The sequence below is a fragment of the Mustela erminea genome, chromosome 3 (genome assembly GCF_009829155.1).
Source record: "Mustela erminea isolate mMusErm1 chromosome 3, mMusErm1.Pri, whole genome shotgun sequence".
NCBI lineage: Eukaryota > Metazoa > Chordata > Mammalia > Carnivora > Mustelidae > Mustela > Mustela erminea.
Window position 1 is genome coordinate 8,041,950 of NC_045616.1, and position 15,940 is coordinate 8,057,889.

The following is a 15,940-nucleotide window of genomic DNA, read 5'->3' on the forward strand; positions in this document are numbered from 1 at the left end:
AGTAAATGGAATTGATTCTCTAATTTCCCTTTCTGTATTTTCATTGTTAGTGTATAGGAAAGCCACTGATTTCTGTACATTGACTTTGTATCCTGCCACATTGCTGAATTGCTGGATGAGTTCTAGTAGTTTGGGGGTGGAGTCTTTTGGATTTTCCATATAAAGAATCATGTCATCTGTGAAGAGAGAGAGTTTGACTTCCTCCTTGCCAATTGGGTTACCTTTTATTTCTCTTTGTTGTCTGATTGCTGTTGCTAGGACTTCTAATACTATGTTCAAGAAGAGTAGTGAGAGTGGGCATCTTTGTCGTGTTCCTGATCTCAACGGGAAGGCTGCGAGATTTTTCCCTGAGATTATTCCCTGTATATTCTCAGATCACAAGGAAACTGGAGCTCAACCACAAGGAAAACTTCCCAAGGAACTCAAACACCTGGAAGCTAAAGACCACTTTGCTTAAGAATGCTTGGATCAACCAGGAGATCAAAGAAGAACTGAAACAATTCATGGAAACCAATGAGAATGAAGACACTTCAGTTCAAAACCTATGGGATACAATCAAGGCAGTCCTAAGGGGGAACTACATAGCCATCCAAGCCTCTCTCAAAAAAATTGAAAAATCCAGAACACAGCTGCTGTCTCTACACCTTAAAGAACTGGAAAATCAACAACAATTCAAACCATCTCCACACATAAGAAGGGAAATCATCAAGATTAAACCTGAGATCAATGAGGTAGAAACCAGAGATACAGTAAAATGTATCAATGAAACTAGAAGCTGGTTTTTTGAAAGAATCAATAAGATAGATAAACCATTAGCTACACTAATCCAAAGGAAAAGAGAGAAAGCTCAAATTCATAAAATTAGGAATGAAAAGGGAGAGATCACAACAAACACCAAGGAAGTAGAAACAATTATCAGAAGTTATTATCAACAGTTATATGCCAATAAGCTAAGCAACCTAGATGAAATGGATGCATTCCTGGAAAACTATAAACTCCCAAAATTGAACCAGGAAGAAATTGACAACCTGAATAGACCAATATCTAGTAACGAGATTGAAGCTGTGATCAAAAACCTCCCAAAAAACAAGAGCCCAGGACCTGATGGATTCCCTGGGGAATTCTACCAAACTTTCAAAGAAGAAATAACATCTATTCTCCTGAAGCTGGTTCAAAAAATTGAAGCAGAAGGAAAACTTCCAGACTCTTTCTATGAAGCCAGCATTACCCTGATCCCCAAACCAGGCAAAGACCCTACCAAAAAGGAGAATTTCAGACCAATATCACCGATGAATATGGATGCTAAGATTCTCAACAAGATCCTAGCCAACAGGATCCAACAGCATATTAAAAAGATTATCCACCAGTACCATGCTGTCTTGGTGATCACAGCTTTGTAGTAAAGCTTGAAATCAGGTAACATGATGCCACCAGTTTTATTTTTGTCTTTCAACATTTCCTTAGCGATTCAGGGTCTCTTCTGATCCCGTACAAATTTTAGGATCATTTGCTCCAGCTCTTTGAAAAATACCAGTGTAATTAAAAAAAAAAAAAAAGTCTCCTATGGTTCATTTCCCTCTCTCTCTCCTCTCCTATTCCCTTATGTTCATCTGCTTTTTTAAAGGTTTTATTTATTTATTTGACAGAGGGAGACCCAGGGAGAGAGGGAGTACAAGCAGGGGGAGTTGGGGAGGGAGAAGCAGGGTCCCCGCCCAGCAGGGAGCCCGATGCTGGATCCCAGGACCCTGGGACCATGACCCAAGCCAGAGGCAGTCATCTAAGGACTGAGCCACCCGGGGCCCCATCTGTTTTGTTTCTTGAATTCCTGGTGCGCGTGAGGTCACATGGTGTTTGTGGTTCTCACAATGACTTACAACATGAAACCCTCCAGCTCTGTGCACTGACTGGGATGCTTGTTCTCTTTCTTTCTGTGTCAAATGGATGCGTCCTTCCCAGGGTTCCCCTAGTGAAGCTCACCCCCACCCCGGTCCCTCCTTGGTCGTCCTTATGGCTTTATCTCAAAGATCTGTACAACTCGTCTTGGAGAAGTGACTAAAAGGTTCCTTCTAGGACCAACAGGGAAGCATGCAACATGCAGCAAGCATGTGGAAGCAACGTGCTTGGGGAAATACATAAGCTTTTGGGCCCCAACCTGGAGAGAGTGGCGAGAAGGGAGCCAGCAGTCCAGCTGGAGAGAGCCAGGCCCCAAGCTCCAGTGCAAATGCTGCCCGCACCCCTGTCTGGCCAGGGGCCGAGCTCTGCTGGCCTCCCTGTTTCACCACCAGGTCGCGAAGGCTTGTTGGGGACACGACCCAGTCCTGTCCCTGGGGCCCAGAGCGCTGACTGGCTTTCCTGAACGGTCACAGCAAACAGGGATTTTAAAAGCCCATTTCCTCTCGTGGAGGGTGTGTGAGGGCATTGTCGAGAGCACCGGTTTGAAGTAGAAGGAAGCCCTGGCCCCGGCGCTGACGTGTCTGACGTGGCGGGCGCTGTCTATGACTGCCTTGCCCCGTGTAGGGCGGGGGTGGGCTTGTCCTCACACGCGGCTTCCTCCCCAGATGTCCTGCCGGAAGATGTGCTGAACACAGTCACGAATGTGTCCAGATGCCTGCTGTACATGCTGCCCCCCTAGTGCCTGGACACCTGCCTGGCCAACAAGTACCGGCTCATCTCAGGCACCTGCAACAACAGGTCAGCGTGTCCTCCAGACGGGCCCTGCCTCGGGGGTGGGTATGGGGCAGCTGCGTTCCATCCTGGGAGGCTGCAGACCTCCAGGGTCTTGTCCGACCACTGTGCGCCCTGGACCCCTACCTGCTCCATTTGTCACCAGGTGTGTCCCCGACCTGACCCGATCCACAAGTGTCCCCTGGATGCTGCCCCACCCTGTCTGTGGGTGTCCCATAGACACCTGTCCACGCCATCTGCGGGTGTTGCTTGGATGCTGCCCCACCCCTTCCACAAAATGTCCCCTAGAAGCGGGTTCTGGGAAGGCCAAGGAGCCATGGATTCAACTGAGATCAGAACCCTGAGAAGGCTAAGGGCCAAGGAATGTGGCTCCATCAGGCCCAGATGTCAGTTGGGCCACAGGTGGAGGACGGCCACGGGACCCGTGACACAAGTCTGCACCAGAGCAGCCGCCCGGGTATCAGAGGGCAGTGCAGCTGTGGCTGTGCCTGCAGTGGGGGCCTGGGCAAGATGGCAGTCCTCTCTCCCTCCCTCCCTCCCACCCTGCCTCCCTCCCTTCCGCCCTTCCTTCCTCCTGCTCTGAGGCAGGCCCCACGGCATGTGTTGGGGAACACGATAGTCCTGTCCTCCTACAGCTGGTGAGTGGGATCCCTGGCCCAGTGGGTCCAGCATAAACAGTACTGGTTCCCATTTTTGTTACAAAGAGTTTCGCAGTTTGAAGGTTAGGTCCTATCATAGGACCATAGTCCTGCACTAAACAGAAGCGCAGAGCGCATCGCAGAATGACCCAGAACAGTGCTGGCCGTGTGGTGGTCACGGGGCTCATGGGGCTGGTCATGGGGCTCCCTGGACCGGTCACAGGGCTCACGGGGGCTGCTGCCAACAGGCAGGGGCATGTGGTCTCATCTGTGGTTCAGGACAGACAGAAGGTGATTCCTGAGCAAACTAAACCATCCGGGATGGCCAGACTTCCTTTCTGCACTTGCTGAAGCTGCTGCTTGCGCCAGGAGTGCGTCCCCTCTCCCCTCTAGTCGCCTCCCCAGGAGGCCCTGGGCCCCTCAGCTCAGCCGCCCAGGTCCCTTCGGCAGGGGCAGGACGTCCCCTGGCCCAGTCTTGGGGAGCCCCGCCCAGGAATCTTGTCTCAGCCCCTCTCCTGGTTGGGCGGTCTCCTCTGTCCCCACCTTTCCCTTGAGGCCCAGGCTGCAGATGGTGGAGTCTTCTGTGCACACAGACGCTCTACTCGGGGCTGCTCCTGCGCCGTGTCTGTGCGACACATGCCACATGCGTGTGCTCTTGGGGCCTGGGGCCCACGCACTCGCAGGTTCTGTGCGATGCCCCCTGGCACATTTAACCCTGGTGTGTTCAGATCAAGGGGCTAGAGACAGGATTGGGGTTTCTTCTGGATACACATTTTTCCCTGAGGAAGCACTTTCCTTCTGGAAAGTTCTAGTTGTTGCTTGAGTGTCTGCAGCACTGCCAGTCAGAGGTGACCTTCTGCTCCGTTTTGAAAGTTTGTCATGGGTAGGACGCTGGGGTTGCCACTCATCCAAGCCACGCCCGTGGTCACACTTCTTTGCAAGGTTTCCCAGGATTTGGGCTCCAACATGTTGGTCTTCGCCACCATGTTATGCTTCCTGCGTTTTACTGAATGTCCAACAGCACTTCTTTCTCATTTCTTGGGGGTTTGTCTGTTACCTTCTCTCTTCTCGACTCTAACGTGGATGCACAGTGGCTGTTTTCCACTTTCTTTTCCTTCGTTAACCGCGTCACTTCTTAGCCCGTTGCTGCTTCCTGGCGTGAACCGTGGGCTCTGGCCCTGCCTGTTGGCTGCACATCAGCCAACGTTCTGTCTTTAAGCAAATGTGGTTTGGAATTTGACTGTATAACGTCTGAATTTCCAAATGGTGGATTGGAAGGAGACTCCATTTCTGCCGGTTTCCCTCCATGCGAGCTGACGGCTGGGTGTCGTGGCTGTGGCTGCCCTCACGGCCCTTTCCCCTTCGCTGAGATGATGCCTAGTGCTGGGACCCAGCCCGTGAAATCAGGTAACTGGAGTGGAGAAGGATTTCTGTGCCCCACAGTCCTTCTTGCCGGGAAGACGGGATCAGCGCTACCTGCGTGGTGCGTGCATGAAGGCAGCCTGTTTCTGGGCCGATGCCGCTTTCAGGAGCGTTGCCCTCGATGGTCATCAGGTTCCCACATCTGCCCGGGTTTCTGGCCATGAGGGTGTGGGCGTGTGTGCTGCTGTCATCCATCACGGCACATCCGGATCTTGGCAGGGGCTGCTGGATGTGACAGTGACCATTAGATGACTGTCATTGACATTCTGGGCCCTGTTTCTGCCTCCACGAGAAGGAAGGACACTCCCGTGATAGAGCCGTTCCTGCCTGTTGGGAGGATTTCTGAAGGTCTTTGTGTGCAGTGTGCAACGCTGCGATGGAAAGCAGTGCCGTGATCATCACCATGGACGACCGGACACTATCTGACTATTTGGGACCTGCCCGAGTCCTTAGCCAGAGAGGACTGTGAACACAGCTCCAGGCGCCTTCTCCCCCGAGCAAGGCTCCCAGCTCAGGCAGCGGTCAGCGACTCCTGTGTGACGATGCTGGCTCTCAAGATTGCAGCAGTTTTTCCGGCTCAGACAGCTGCTCGCCAGCCTGGCCCTGGCCGTCTCTGACCTGCACCCAATGGAGGGAGATGCAGACAATGTTTGCACCCACATAGTGACGGATCCACCTGCTTCCGGAGAAGCCACCAACTAGAGAGCAGAATTGGGCCGGAAACACGCACCCCCCCTGCCCCCACGCATGCACCGCGCTTGTAGCGGCAAAACTGTCCCCCAACAGGAAAGGCCGAAGGTCACTGAAAACCTTCTGCACTTCCATCGTCTCGTGTCGCCGGCAGTGTCTGGCACCCGGCATGTTCTCAGCAGAGGGAAAGGACCGTGGGGCTGTCGAGCAGGCATCCCGTGTGGACACAGGCAGGCTGGACATGGCCTTGAGGGCTGTGGGACACGGCCAGTCTGCACCACGGCGTGATTCTGCATGGAGCCTCCTCACCCTTGGAGAGTCTCTGATCTCAGAACCTGTGAGTTCCCGGAGGAGGCGATGCACTCTGCCAGCAAAATCTGGTTCATGCGTTTGATGTGCCCGCAGAGCCCCTGACCTCCCTGGGTTTAGTGTGTAACTTGCTGTGCATAAAATTCCCTGCATTAATTTGTCAAAACTCTTGCCCAAACCCAAACTAAAAGTGGGGTCAGTCTTCCAAAGCTGTGCGAAGAGGCATATGTCCTCCCTGGCAGCTCCTGTTCCGTCAGGACACCTGCCGCTTGACCGCATCCACTCTCACCACATCTTCCCATTTGTGCTTGACCGAGTGCAGGAAGCCATCCAGCAGAGGTGACCCTACAGATCTCACTGGAGGGGACATCCTCCGCATGGTGGCTCCTGTAGAGAAGCCCACGTTATCCTTCTTCGAACTGTCGCTTCCAGACCACAGATAAGGGCCGCGCAGAGCCGGGACAGCACTAAGGTTGTTCATAATTCTGACACCTGAACAGAGAAAAACGGGAGCCCCTGATGTGTGCACATGGTCCCCGAGGCCCCAGGATGCTCATGTGTCTGTGGAAACCTAGATGCTGCTGGGGTGGGTCTGCTGCATGAAACACTTGGACCATAACATGGGTACGAATGATGCCAGGACAGGGAATTTTCCAGAGTTCTTGGAGCACATGGCATCCAAGCCCATGAGGGAAAAGCACAGCATTGGTCCAACCGCGTCCACCCGGGTCTGTGCCGCCTGCCATCAGGGAGCTCCAGCCGCGACTGCACGCCAGGGGCTGAGTGTCCTCACGCTTCCAGCCAGCAGATGGGACATCGTGCATGGTAGGAGCCACACCAGGTCCTGGGGCCACATGGGGACCGTGCGGGTCTGCAAGCGGTCCCAAGCCCCACTGCCAGCAGGTGCAGCCCCCAGCCCTGGGGCCATGTGGGGACCTCCTGTGGATGGGTGTGGGAAGGATGTGCTACCACGGGGCTCCAAGCTCATTCTCAGTGATGCCGTGGATCCTCGAGCAGACCCCACACACAGCCCCCACATGCCCACACCCGTCTGCAGCCAGGAGGACACCCACGGGAGCCACTTAACCTCCACTGTGGTTGTCCATCCACACTCCCCTCAGACTGGACATTGGGCCTGCCTCTCTCAGCATCTGGGTGCTGGAGCCTCAGAGAGGAGAGCCCGTGCTTCCGAACATCACAGCAGAGATGGCTGTGTCCCCGTGACCTCTTGTCCAGAAAGGCTTCCATCCGCTCTCCCCGTCAGCTCCTGACCATGTCCTCCCTGCAGCTGAGAACCCAATGGACAGATTGTGAGGACCTAAATGTTGGGCCGAGGATCTTCCAACATGACAGTGCACCAGGTGCCTCATGGGGAGGCTGTGCACAGGCCCCTCAATGGCACCAAACACCAGCCCCAGCACCGGTCACTCTCCCTCCAGGACTCCCACCAGGCAGGCCGACTGCACACCCTTTCCTGGTGTCCACAAAGACCAGCGAGCCCCTGGGCTCTCGGGACAGCCTATAAGCTATTGAAATGCAAGTCAGTCAGCAGAAAAATCACGGCCTAAGCACTTGAAGGAATATTTCATTATTGTTAATGGAGTAAATTTGCACCTCCCCCAAGCAGTGGAATTTCCACGACTTAAACCGACTGTAACGAATCTGACCGTTGGGGATAGCATGCAGTCTCCCCATGCTGACTTCCTGCCACTAACGAGATGCGTCGCAGTCCAGCGTCATTCCACAGATGGGGACAGGCTGGTGTGCAGGAGCTCCAAGAAGGATTGATGACAGGATTGTCCACCCCCCCGTGGCCCTGCAGATGCTCCCATGTCCCCACCCCGTCTCCACTGGCAAGTCCCCCAGGGCTGCTGGCCGGGGCAGTGGTGACATGAGTGACTGCGTTTCACCGTGTCCGGAGCCTGTGGCCCTGCTAGGAGCAATGTGTCTGTTCCATCTGCCCGATGCCATGCGGCGTCTCACCCTCCGATGTGTGGACATGTTGTGAGTGTGACCACGGTCTTGGCAGCTCCCTGTGCCTTTCACACCCAGGCAGAGCTTCTCAACCAGCCACACTGGTGGAGGACTGGTCCACGTCAGTGACGTCCCCCATCCTATTGATACCGTGTCAAAACAAAGCAACGGATCTTCAAACGTTTATATTTCTGAACACTCCAAAAACTTCACAAAGTCATGTGGCCTATCACAAAACTCTTGGATTTTGCAACTTAGATGTTCCAAGTGTCAACACTAGGGGTATGTGGGGGCTTTCTGGAGAGTCTAGACCTGACCTTTTCCAACTCGGGCGCTTGTCTACAGCAAGCCTCCAAGCTGGCCTCACGCACTTTGCGAAGACCCTGCAGCAACTGCACAGACATCCCACAGCCGGCGCCCACATAGACGCGGCGCACAAATGTCAAGGGAACACAGACACCGTCAGGATTTTATGCCCAAATTATCCGTTAAAAAAAAAAATCCCCAACAGAGGATTCTCATTTCTTTTTGCTCTTTAAACTGATATTCCCTTTCTATTTTTTCCCAAATGTAGGCTCTTGCACTTGAAAGTCTCACGTCTGTTTCCTCAGAGACCACCCCTGGTGGGGAGCATCCAACAAGGCGCTGGCAAGATGGCTGCCGCAGGCCTACGAAGACGGAATCAGTGAGCCCTGGGGGTGGAACCCCCACCTCCTGTAGAGCGGCTTCCCGCTGCCCCCAGTAGGTGTCCCCCAACCCCGGGACCTGGTCCCTGCTACGCTGTCAGACCACTCCCACCCGGGAGAACGCCCGCGGCTGTGCCCACGCTCCAGGCAGCGGGCTCAGAGCCCCGTGCTCTCTGTCCCCACAGGCCTGTGCCTGGCGGCTTTGTGCCCCGCTTTCCACCTTGGGGGCTGAGGGGTGGAGAGATGAGCATCACCAGCAGTGACGGGGACAAGGCAGACTTAGATTAAGGCTCAGCTGACTCTTGGCTCTTCACAGTCATTTCGGTATTTGGGGGTTTGTTTTTGTTGAAGATTTACTCATTTTGGGGGGGAAGAGTAGAGGGAGAGGATCCCACGCACACTTCCCGCTGGTCCCGGAGCCCAGCGTGGCCTTTCACATCACAACACTGAGACCATGGCCTAAGCCGAAACCGAGGCTCGGTTGCCTGATCACTGAGGCACCCAGGCGCCCCTTATTTTGGCGTTTTGATATAAGTTCTTTATATCAAAGGCAGAGGAGGAGGTCTAACCAAAGATACTTAAAAGTTAAGTAATTCACTTATTTATGCAAAATGATGGTTGCTGCTTTATGCCCGGAGGCAAATTACTTGCTAAGAAAACTCATACAGGCTACTGATCAATTTGGCTAAAAAGTGGATATTTTGCCCTCAATTTGCCTATTTGCTTTCGTGAATAAATCAGTCTGCCTGGTCTTAAACTATATATGACAGTGGAATTCTCCAGAAACACGATAGTGACAGTCTGTTCGGTGTGAACACGCTCGGGGACCAGTACTCTGTCCCCAGACCCCTACCTCGTGCACACACATGAGGACAATTTCTGGACAAATGCACAAGATACTCCTCACAGGTGTTACCTCCCCGCCCCCACACAGGACGAATGGGGATGTGGACCTTTCACCTACAACCCCCTGTTTGATTTCTAAATGACATCTGAGGCGATCAGCTTCCCTGGGCCTTTCTCGCGGATGGCCGCCGAGCAGGACGACCGGTGCCCCTCAAGCTGGGAGCAGCGTTGGAGCTGGTGGCTGAGCCCTGGGAGAGGGCACAGGCCCCTCGGCTGCACTCGTCCCTGTCCCTTTCTGCAGGACACTCTCGGCCTCCGTTTGACTGTCCCTAACAGATGTAGTAACACCTTCCCCATCCTGCCTGATGCCCCAAGGCTCTCTAGGCTCAGCATGAAGGGACAAGGATTCTGTAAACCTGTGTTTCCCAGAATCACGTGGCTATTTGCAATGACTGGTGCTCAGACATTGTTAATGTGGGCTGCTGTGCTCCTGCACAAACTACTCCACGTCACCACTGTCCAGTTCTGGAGGAGAGGTGGGGCTCACTGGGCTGCTGCCAGGCATGGGCGAGGCTGTGGGGGATCCTCTTCCCGGGCCCCCAGGTCCACATCCCCTCTGATGACAGGCAGGAGAGGCTCTCAGATTTTAGGAACCATGTGATTGCATTGCTCCCACTTGGAACTTCAGAAGAGCCCCTGTGTCAAGGTCCCGACACTAATCACATCTGCAAACCTGTGGAGGCCTGAGAACAGCCTCACAGCCCTGGCCCCACCCTCTGGGTCATGGCCCTTATCACACTGATGGCTCCCTGTCCGTGAGCGGGCACCCCGACCTGCAGTCTCCCCTGTTTCCTCCTTCTCTGCAGATACCCATCCCACATGACACACTGGTCTCTCTCACAGGTCCAGGAGGTGACAAGACAAGTCATTTAGGTCCCCAACAAGGCCGTCACTGAGGATGAGCAGTACTCCGATGTCCTGGCGGTGTGGGGACAATACATTGACATTGTGTTCACCCCCCAGAGCACCAGCAAAGCTGCGTTTGGGGGAGGAGCTGACTGCCAGCTTATGTGTGAAAACCAAAACCCATGTTTTCCCATACAGGTAGAATTTTAAACTGTGTGACTATTCACTATGAAAGTAACAGATGTCATTCTAGAAATCAAGCAGGGGAGTGTAAGGGAAGGTCCACATCCCCATTCATCCTGTGCGGGGGGCGGAGAGGTAACACCTGTTAGGAGTATCTTGTGAATTTGTCCAGAAATTGTCCTTGTGCGTGTGTGCATGCATGCTTGCGCGCATGTGTGTGTGTGCACGGGTGTGCACGGGTGTGCGTGCTCTGACCCTTACAGCTGATGGGCCCTGCTGTGTGTGTCATTCAGAACCTGTTGTAATTAGCCAACATCACACCATATTGTTAAGTGGACAGACTTTCGACTTCTAAAGTGTGCACGGTAACGCATTAAGCCATTTGCTTGCTCACAAGCATTTAAGTTTCAAGCTTTGCTGTTTTCATGCTGACACAAATAGCGAAGTGAAGCGTGCCTCCAGACGTGAGCCACGGTGCCCCTGTGTCTGCCTGTTGGGCTGCAGAGCTAGAGGGCAGTGTCCATGGCGTGTCCTGAAGAACAGGTCTCTCTAAATACGGTTCTCATTTCTCCTCTCACCACACTGACCCCGGCAGGAGCCCGTGGCAGGCTAGGACTGAGGGCAGGGACAGGAGTAGACGGGTCAGAGAGTGACCCCCAGGCCGATGACTGTAGCCAACCTAGAGCTTTCCCTGTGCCTGCTGAGGCCGTGACGGCATCTCCCCTTTCCCGCAGCTGCCCAGCAATGCCTCGGGGAGCACTGGTGGCTCCTGTTTGCCATTGTACCGGTCCTTTGCCGGCTGTGGCACTGGGATGCAAGGCACCTTCTTCAGGCACCTGAGCTCGGCCAACCTGCAACAGCAGGTGAACGGGCTGGTGTCTTTCCTGGATGCGTCCATGGTGTACGGCAGCTCCCCAGCCTTGGAGAAATAGCTGCACAACTGGATGAGCCTCGAGGGGCTGCTCCAGGCCAACACGTGCCATCCGGACGCCCGCAGCACCTACCTGCCCTTCGCGCGGCCCACCACCTGCATGCCTGAGCCCGGCCCCTGTGGGACGGCTGCCACGCCCTGCTTCCTGGCGGGGGACAGCCGAGCCAGAGAGGTGTCCGCTCTGATGGCCCTGCACATGCTGTGGTTGCGCGAGCACAACAGGTGGGCCTCGACGCTCAAGGCTCTAAACGCACACTGGAGCACCCACACAGCCTACCAGGAGGCGTGCAGGTGGTGGGTGACCTGCACCAGGTGTGAGGGCCCGGGGGTGCTGGGGTCATGAGGGCAGGGTTGGAACAGAGCGAGGGATCCCAGCACAGAGACAGGGCGGGGGGCCACAGTCTGGATGCACCCCTGCGGGTCACAACCTCATGTCCCAGGCGAGCACACGCAGAGCCAGTGAAGCAGGAATGGGGGAACCACACGGAAATGCGAACGGGGTTCGGTAGAGCAGGGGGGCGGGAAACCTGTTCCTGTCTCAGACAGCTTGTCAGACCTGCTCCAAACTCCAACAAGGTGGATCCCAGAGTTCCTAGTTGGGGGCTCTTTCCCCTCCCCCAACGTGGGGTCCTCCAGGCTGTGTCCCCCTGATGGCAGCATGCTCGGCTGGGTCAAGCCCATGCCCCTCCCCTGAACAAGGGCTCCGTGGGCACATGCTGTCCAACCTCGCACTATGCTCCGGCTGCTGGACCGGACCGTGCACAGTGGACACTCGGGAGTGTGTGCCGAGGGTGTGTGTGCAGCCCAGTCCTTGAGCACCAAAGGAGCTACGCCCCCGTCTGCCCAGGACCAAGCCACATTTCTCAGCTTCACTGTTCACTTTCAGATTCCCTGGAGTGTTTTTTCAGTCAATAGTTTCTCTTCGGTGTTTTTTGCAAATATCTCAGAAACACCAAAATGACAAGAGGCTGTGTTTAGCGTTGATAAACCCTTGCCGGGAGGTGGGCTGCGTCAAAGGGGTTCTCGCAAAGCTGTCCATCTTTCCTGCTTCTGTGGTCTGGATCTCTCCTGTCCTGGAAAGCCTCATGTCGCTGAAAGAAACAGCTGCAGGTCAGAAGACAGAGAGCATGCCTGGTCCCACGGCTGCTGCCTCAGCTCTGAGCAGCCAGGCCCAGGGACACGTGGTCTGGCCTTAGCTCCCATCCCCCACCCCACCCCGCACCCAAAGCAGAGGCAAGCCTTCTGCCTCCTGACCCACAAAGTCCCACAACAGCCCCAATCTGTCCAACAGAGCCCCATGGTGCTCCCCACCAAGGCACTTACCCCAACTTCAGCAGCTCATTCCCCCGGGTCCCCCCTGCTCCGGACAGACAGCCCTATATGGGCATGTCCCCAGGGTCTCTATCTCCACTGGTGCCCCTGTGGGTCAGGACAATGGGCCCTATGCCCCCTGGGGGGACCCTAAGTGAAGCTTTAGAGAAGGGGAGAGGGAAGCAGAGGTCATTAGAATCTCTTCCACTGGAATTTAAAGCTGTCTCGTATTCCTGGCGAGGAAGAGGAAGGCCATTTCCCTTGTGGGGATAAGAAGCAGAAGTGGAGCCCTACCCACACCGGGCAGCAAGGGCCACACTGAGCTTCCGTGCAGGGAAGGCTGTGGACACGTCTGGAGTCTGGGCTGAGGGCCGGGTTCTGCGTGACTAAGTCGTCCCTACTCCTTACCCATCAGTGGCCCAGGTGCTTCTCACTCATCCCTGAACCGGCTCTGGGATGACCCATCAGACAAGGAGCATTGGACCAGCCTCCAGACCCCAGAGCTGAAAGCGGGCTCTGTGGCAGCCCGGGGCTCTATGCGTCCACTGTTCTGCTGGCTCCACGGCTGCTCCCCGCTGCGCGCCTGTGAAGTGCAAATCAGAAAACATGTCCCACTCGGAAGGGATCTGTTCTGAGGGTGCAGGTGGGAGCTTTCTTCCAGCAACTGGAGAAGGAGCAGCTTGCCTGCTGCATGGAGAAGCTACAAGCAAGACCTTTATGTTCTCGACAGAACTGTTCCTATCGGCTTTTACCTCATCAGACAACACTTATTGACCCAAATCCCTTTAATCCTGGAAGAATCTGATGCTAATTTTTACAGGAAAGAGAATGACTGGTAAACCTCCCAGCAGAACCCTTGTCCCTGACCCTGCGGGGGGCACCAAATGGAAACCACAGGATGAGGGTGGGTGGCCTTGTTGTCACTGATGGGGCTCCCTGGAGTCATGGGCCCCGGAATCAGAGACCCAGCACGCCCACAGCTGTGCCTCTGGGGGCCTCAGACTCCAGCAGCCTCCCAGGAGGCCACAGCCCCATCCCCGTCCCTCGAAGGGCCAGCATCTGGCTTGCAGAACTCCCCAGGACCAGAGCAAATGGACCAGCACCTTTCTGAGAAGTCACTCAGAGGCCCTAGCGCAGGGCGGAAAGACGAAAGAGAGCTGATCCCATCAGCGGACCGCGGGGTCCTCATGTCATGAAAGATGCTCCTACGGCCTGTGGGTCACACCTGTCCTGTCCCTTTAAAGAGCACGCTGTATCTTCCAGGCTGAGACCAAACCAGGACAAGGCCTAGTTCACAAAACCCAGGCCCAGTCTGGGCTCCTGTGAGACCCCCACCAGCCCCTTTCCTTCCTGTCTGTTGTGGTGAGCTCACGAGCTAGCAGACGCGTGTCAGGGAAGAAGGAGTAGCTCAGGATCCCAAAGTGACTTTCTTCCAGAACCAGGTGAAGGGCGGATGCCCTTCAATGGGGGGCATTTCTGCACAGCTTCTGGGGAGGGTCCTCAGCACGCACGGACCCACCGGGTAACAAATCCATCTGCCATACGGAGACCACACAACAGACCCAAGAGAGAAAACCGTGTATGTTTTCTACTCTCACAAAAACTCCATGATAAAGGCTTTTCCAGAAAAGGAAGCCAGATTAGAGAGGCCACCCAGCTCCCCACGCACCAGGGTCACACAGCCACAGAGTCGGTGTGGGGGGAGCTTGGAACTCATGGGTTGGGACCTGGGCCTCCACGGCTCAGGCTCCTTGAAGCGCCTGGATCCCTGACTCCTGAGCTCAGGCGTTGCTGATGCCCACGGTGAAGGGGGCGAGGAGGTTGGGGGAGGGGTGAAGCATGGCAGCCAGTCCTGTGTGGTGCACCCCAAGCTTTACGTGACCTGCCCTGCCCTGGGGGTGTTTGGGGGGTGTCGCTGACATGCCCTCCAAGCCCCATAAGTCTCAGAGCTGTGAGGATGCTCTTGGGATCCATTCACCTATTCACCTGTTCCCTGACCTGGACGGCCTGTCCTTCCCGGGACAACTCTGGCCCCAGCGGATGTGCAGCAGAAAGTCCTTCCCTGTCGCTGGACTGACCCAAGTCCGGAACGTGGCCCCTGCTGCCAGTCTCCCTGCTCAGAAGCTCTCCTGTTTTCCTCTCTCCATAGATTATCACCATGCAGGATTATGTCCCCAAAATCCTGCGCCCCGAGGCCTTCCAGAAGCATGTAGGCCCTTATGAGGGCTACGACCCTGCCATGGACCCCACCGTGTCCAATGTGTTTTCCACGGCTGCCTTCTGCTTTGGCCACGCCACCATGCACCCCCTGGTGAGGCGGCTGGACGCCCACTTCCAGGAGCCCCCGGGCCTCCCCTGCTGCAGCTGCAGGACACATTCTTCAGTCCCTGGAGGCTCCTCAAGGAAGGTGCATTTCCCTTCGCGCCAGGGCTTGGCCTCCCTCCTGTGGCTTCCCTGGACCATGCCCCCCGACCTTGTTTATCATGGCCCTGGGCCACCCCTGTTGTTGCTCTGGGGGTCCCCAGAGGCCAGACAGTCATGATAAAAGACCCATGTGATCAGTGTGGGAGGGAACCGAGAGGTGGGCTTCTCCATAAAGGATCCTGTGGAGCAGGCTGGTCCTTAGAGGTGAGGGAGCAGGTGCCCCAACCGACCCCCCTCTGTTCAGCGCCCCCTGCCTGTTAGAATCCAGCTTCTGTCTCCTGCAGTTGTCCACTGCGGGAAACAACACGGAAGCTTCAGGACTACCATGCTCCTTCTCTGGGTTCCCTTCGGACCTGAGGCCTGCCCCTGCGCCTGCTGGTCAGTCCTGGGAACCCAGACAGGTACTCACCCACTCCCACGGCAGAACACCAACAGCACTCAGAAATCCTCAGACTCACGTAAAGTGAAGTCGTGACCTTACATTCGTGATCTTGAAGGGTTTTCCGTTAAGAACAAGCAGAGTTCCACCAGGACTCATGGGATGACCGCCTCTCATCCCTGGTGTTTTCCAGGGGCTTTGGACCCTCTCATGAGGGGCCTCCTGGCGAGACCAGCCAAGCGGCAGGTGCTGGAGCAGCTGATGAATGAGGAGCAGACGGAGAGGCTGTTTGTGCTTGGCAGCTCGGGTGGGCTGGACCTGGCGTCCATCAACCTGCAGCGGGGCCGGGACCACGGCCTGCCAGGTACGTCCACCCCACTCCTCCCTGCTCCCTTCCCACCTGGGCTGTGGGGCAGCCCCTCAGAGCCTCTTCTATCGGAAGCGGTGTCTCCGATCCCCGGCCACCTTCCAGAGCTCTGGTCCATCCACGGGGAGTCCGATCAGTGTTGCTTGGAGGACAGGGACCATAGGGTGGGGTGGGAGCCGTTCCCGAACA

The 15,940-nt window shown here is 55.6% G+C and overlaps 1 pseudogene; it reads left to right on the forward strand.

Moving 5' to 3' along the window:
* Positions 1–15,940, forward strand: part of LOC116585788 — a 73,357-nt pseudogene that overhangs the window by 33,577 nt on the left and 23,840 nt on the right.